At 37.6% G+C, this 5,880-nt stretch overlaps 1 pseudogene; it reads left to right on the forward strand.

The window, feature by feature from the left end:
* LOC107734548 (LIM domain only protein 7-like) overlaps positions 1-5,880 on the forward strand; it is a 47,175-nt pseudogene that overhangs the window by 24,837 nt on the left and 16,458 nt on the right.

Below are 5,880 nucleotides of genomic sequence, written 5' to 3' on the forward strand. Positions count from 1 at the left end.
AGCTTGTAACACTCCAAAGAGAAAGGAAAACTTGAAATCGCATCATATGACCTCTTTAATGTGAATTTAACACTGAAAGTTAATGTGAATAAAAACATTGTAAGTTAGGCTATACTCATAACACTTTCATTGGACAGAAAGAGAGCAAAGAACATTTACATCATCAAAGAACATTTTTATTGACAGTCTAGATTTCAAGCACTCTCAAAAACTTCCATTAAATTCACCGAAGCTGTTTACACTGTGAAATGAATATCTTACTTACAGATTCATACACACATCTGCAGTTTGTTTTTTTCTGACGAGAGAATTCTCCAGAAAGAGGTATTCAGTCAGTAAGTGAGTGATGAAAACAACACCTCTGACTGGTCATTGCATTCAAGTCAAGTCACCTTTATTTACACTGAACAAAATTATAAACGCAACACTTTTGTTTTTGCCCCCATTTTTCATGAGCTGAACTCAAAGATGCTGTGATAAAACTGCACATTTTAGAGTGGCCTTTTATTGTGGCCAGCCTAAGGCACACCTATGCAGTAATCATGCTGTGTAATCAGCATCTTGATATGACACACCTGTGAGGTGGATGGATTATCTCGGCAAAGGAGAAGTGCTCACTAACACAGATTTAGACAGATTTGTGAACAATATTTGAGAGAAATAGGCCTTTTGTGTACATAGAAAAAGTCTTAGATCTTTGAGTTCAGCTCATGAAAAATGGGGGCAAAAACAAAAGTCTTACGTTTATAATTTTGTTCAGTGTATATAGCGCTTTTAACAATACAGATTGTGTCAAAGCAACTGAACAACATTAATTAGGAAAGTAATGTGTCAATAATGCAAAGTGACAATAGTAAACACTAACTTTTCAGTTAAAGGCAGTTCATCATTGAATTCAATGATGTCATCATCCAGCTCAGTTCAGTTTAAATAGTATCTTTGCAATCATTTGTAATCAAGTCAACGATATCGCTGGAAATGAAGTGTCCCCAACTAAGCAAGCCAGAGGCGACAGCGGCAAGGAACCAAAACTCCATCGGTGACAGAATGGAGAAAAAACCTTGGGAGAAACCAGGCTCAGTCGGGGGGCCAGACAAAACCAGCAGTTCAGGCTCAGTCACTCCTCTGACCAGACAAAACCAGCAGTTCAATTCAGTTCATTCATAAGCTCAACAGCATGGTGTGTGATTGGTTAATGCGCAGTGCTGTAAAAACACGTCTGTCTCTGGCGGCTCAGCACCAGCCAGCGAACGCAGATTTGAATTTAGCAGCTGATGATATGACGTGCTGAACGATTTAATCATGCTGGTGTGATTGTATCAAATATAGAAACTATTAATCAGTTATTTTTTGTCTTTTGGAAGCTGCATTCAAAATCCACTTGGCTCAAAAATTTGAGGGGGCACGTGCCTCCTCTCTTTGAATGGGCATGCCACCTCTGATTGTAATGCTAAATTTCTCCAAATCTGTTCCCATGAAGAAACAAACTAATCTGCATCTTGAATGGCATGAGGGTGAGTAAATGTAACCAGCACAATTTAAAATGTCGTAATTTTTACATTTTAATTTTGAAATAATTTTGTGTTCACAACAAATGAATGTTTTTAACATTGTCACACTCACAAATGAAATGGTAATATATTTTAAGTGATTCTTAAATCAGACTTTTTACATTTCTGGCACAGTTCCTTTTGCTTTTGTCTGATTTTAATGAGCCGAGAAAGTGAAGGTGCCATTCCAGATTCAGATGCTTTATCTGTTGCTTTCTGTCACAGTGGGAAGGTGGTCTATCTGTCTGTCTGTCAGTCAGTCTCACTGTCCGGTCTGAATAGTCTGCTTTTTTTTTTTCTTCTTACCACTGGATCATTAATCGTTGCTTCAGCTTCATCAAAGGGAATAATTATGAGCACCCTTTAATTTCATTAATGGACACGTATATGAAACAGTATATTTTTACCCACTTAAAAATCCACTTTCACAAATTACAAATCACAATGCTAAATCACTAACAAGTTCACTAATACGTGACTTGGCATTTCTGATATGTTTTGGGTACTGGACAGACTGGGGCAGTGACCACCCTTCCCTACAGTACAAGAGCCGTAAGACCATCAATTTGACCAGTGCCAATTCAACACTTATAGGGCGGCCCGAGCACTATGTCTCAATCAGCACAACCTCTCCAGTGGAGACCGTGGGGAAGACACAGGTCAACGGACAGCCTGCTAATGCGAGTCAGGTCAGGAACATAGTGAATGTGGTGGACTGTCGGAAATCCATCTATACATTTAACTGCTGTTGTTGTTTGAATGTGTTCATTTTCAGTACTTGACCACGTTGGTAATTCATATGCTTGCTTGTGCAGCGAATAATAAAAGGGTACACTGTCGTTCAATAGAATCAATAATATTTAGTTTGAAAGAAATTATTACTTCTATTCAGGATGCAATAAATTAATTAAATTACAGTAAAGACACAGTAATTTATAATGTTACAAAAGATTTCTATTTCAAATAAATGCTTTTTTAAATGCTTTTTTTTATTTTCTATTTATCAGAGAATCCTGAAAAAAATGTACTGTATTACTGTTCTCATGAATATTTTCAACATTGATAAGAAATGTTTATTGTGCATCAAATTAGCATATTGGAATTATTGTACTATTTCAGGGAGTGCTATCAAAAAGGGTGAATGGACGTATCCAGGACAATCCAGTTGCTCTAAGAAACAAAGGTGGGTGCTTTAAGACCCTTTTAGCAATCAAACCATGGTCCTTGTTCGGGGTGAACTGAAGAATTTTCATGTTCATTTAAAAAAATAAATAAGTTACCAAAACATTTGAAAATGACTTCTCTCTTTCCAATGTTCTCTGTTGTAGACTGTGAGAACATAGTTTTGAAAAATAATAGAAGAAAGTTAGAATTTTTCATGCAACGAGGTAACGGCATTCACTCAGGCTGTAGCAATTTAATTGTGCGTGGGTAATTGATCACTGCAGCGTATTCATTTAATTATTCTGTGACTTATTTGTATTAAGCACACTCTTAATGGAGTGTATTGGTGAGGTCTGTTCTGTTGAATATTAATATCTGAATTCAATCAAAAACAGATTGGTTTGTTTGCTTATTCTGCATTCTAAGGGCCTGACTAACTAAAGCATTTAGTACATATGATAAATCTGTCTCCCATTCAAGTTAAGATAATTTGACCTGCTCTTTTCTCACTACTGTATGTACCAAAAGCTTTTTTAAGTCCAGCTCTAGGTCTGAGCAGATCTGAAATTGCTCAGTGGGTTTCTGTTTCTTTCCGTTTTATTGCTCTTATAGCTGATGCTCTGTCCTTCAGGTGCCACGGTTAGCTCCTGGGTCTATCTCTGTGGTAAATAAAGATGCATGCTGTCTGTGTGCTGTGATACACTGTAATGTGTCTATATGTGTGGACCTGCTTTTTGTCAATCTTTCTCTTTTTGTCTTTCATCTGTGTAATTCCTGTCTTGTATCTTTGCAGAAATGTTTACAATGAGAATTTTGAGTTAGCTAGTCTCTTATAATTTAGTCTTTCTGACCAGAAGTGCTGATCCGCGATTTAATTCTTCTGCAATTCAAGTGCTTTTAATTCTATAGCATGCTCTACTCCTCAGAGGTGTTTTTTTTTACACTCTCATCATGTTTGTCTCGGTCTTGCGTGTTGTTTAAAGCCTGCATACCAGCGTATGAGTGTGAATTTGTTGTGCGCTCACTTGACCGTGGTGGCTTTGGTTACAGTTTTGTCATATGAGCAGAGGGTGTGTGTCAGAATCATGGCATGGAAGACTCATGCTGTGTGTGTGCTCTGTTGTGCAATTTAAATGGATAATCTTTGTCCCACCTTTTTTACTAGGTGGCTCAGAGTCTGCCATCTCTGATGTGAGTCACATCTGTCACTTACATTTAGTGTTTATCAGTATTAAATTCAGTGCTGATAGTTTACTTTTTGGTTCCGTTATCGTTATGATTTATGGTATCAGCTGCAGGTTCCCTCCATCAGTACCACCTCGTCCCGCTGGTCATGGGATCATGAAGAGGAGAGGAGGCGGCAAGAGAAATGGCAGATGGAACAAGAGGTCCTTTTGCAGGTACCACCAAATCTCACAAATATTCTATACCACATCCCAGATCTTGTAAGCAAGCAAGACGTTTCAGTTTAGATTTTATTTTATGGTGGGATGGTTTCATTTTATATATTTTATTTTCAGTTTAGTTAATATAGTAATTTGTTTATTATAGTTAATAAATTGTTGCGTCAATCTATAGGAATACTGCAGTAACGCCCGTTTCACACATACTCCGTTTGCAGTGCGTATGCAGTCCATGTGCGGTTCGTATGCGGTGCAGAAGCAGCACGGGCTCATTGTGTTTCACACAGGACACGTTTGCAGTCTGCTACTGATCCGCGGCTGTTTGCCACAAACACAACATTTATCCATTATTTTGATTTCAAATCCAAAAGTTGTTACTTAAAATGCTTTTTCAGTATTTCTCTTTTTACACAGTACAATAATACAATCATAGACAGCTATTCACGTTTAAACACAATAAATACTATAAACAATGCGTTATACAATGCATTTTACTTCTAGATCTAATATGAATTTGCTTAAGCTGGTGGCAAAACATTTAAACATAGCCTATAGTCTACTTTTCTTATGTTAAAAGGTAGTAGGCCCTATCACAAACCTTTTAAAATAAAAACTTACAGAAACGTCTGACTCTCGTGCCGTTTCTTTTGCATTTAAATATTTATTACACGCAATCCTGTGGGTCATACAGAACTTTGTTTTTCTACCTCCACGTCACGAGTGCCATCCCCTTGTTTATCTAAAAGTGTACTTTCTCTTGTTTTAAACCTAGCCAAAGGGCTATGTGTTGACTGTGAAACACCTTGGATTTTAGTTATTCCATTTATTGTGTAATTACTATATATTTTTTGTCAATCCACGTTCATTTTTACCACAAACAATGAGCTGTCACTTCAGCAAAAATTGACTCCGTGCATAAACGATCGCTGCTGCAAATGCACCGCTGCTGGAACGCACTGCCAGGTGTACTGACGAAACATGCTACCTATCAGATTGTGCTACCAAAAATATATTTACATTGTTGTAAGGGTAAGTTTGGGGTAAGGGTAGGTGTGGACGGGTAGGTTTAGGGTAGGGGTAGGTATGGACATTAAAAAAAGCCTTAAACCACATGAATAAGATGCTGGTAGCACCAGTGGTGTAGTGGTGCCTGGAGAAGTGGGTATACTCTTAATTTATGCCCCCATTTTTTTAAGAGGCCCAGCAAAGGATGAACAGCCTGTGTTATAAACAGTGACATGTAAGAGTCAAGATTAATCTTGCATATTTAGTTCACCCCAAAATGAGCCAATAGTATTTGCACATTTTCACTTTCTGTAACTTCTGCTGCTTGATTAGAGACTAGCCACAAAATAGGTGCAGATTTTGCAATAAATAATTAAAATGTAAAAAATTACATAGACTGCAACAATTAATATTTTGTCAGAACATTTAGTAGACAAGCTATTTTGTTTAGTTATCTGTAGGAGAATCATGATCTCTATTTGATACAAAAAAAAAATAATCGTGATCAATTTATCCAGAATTGTGCAACTCTACTCCTATGTTTGACTGAGTGTTTCTCCCATGGCATACACTTCACCCCACTTCACGCTTCTCTAGTAAGTTTCGTATGTGTGTGAAGATGCTGCAGGCAGCGGCGCAGCGCAAATCTGTAAATGAATATTCCGAAGTGAAGTAAACTTCAACAGGTTTCCTCTGCTCAGGGAATAGGGAGCAATGGACACTGTGTAGGGACCATGTCAATCGGAACACAGTTCATG

The sequence above is a fragment of the Sinocyclocheilus rhinocerous genome, unplaced genomic scaffold (assembly GCF_001515625.1).
Source record: "Sinocyclocheilus rhinocerous isolate Xijiao unplaced genomic scaffold, SAMN03320098_v1.1 scaffold580, whole genome shotgun sequence".
Taxonomy (NCBI): Eukaryota; Metazoa; Chordata; class Actinopteri; order Cypriniformes; family Cyprinidae; genus Sinocyclocheilus; species Sinocyclocheilus rhinocerous.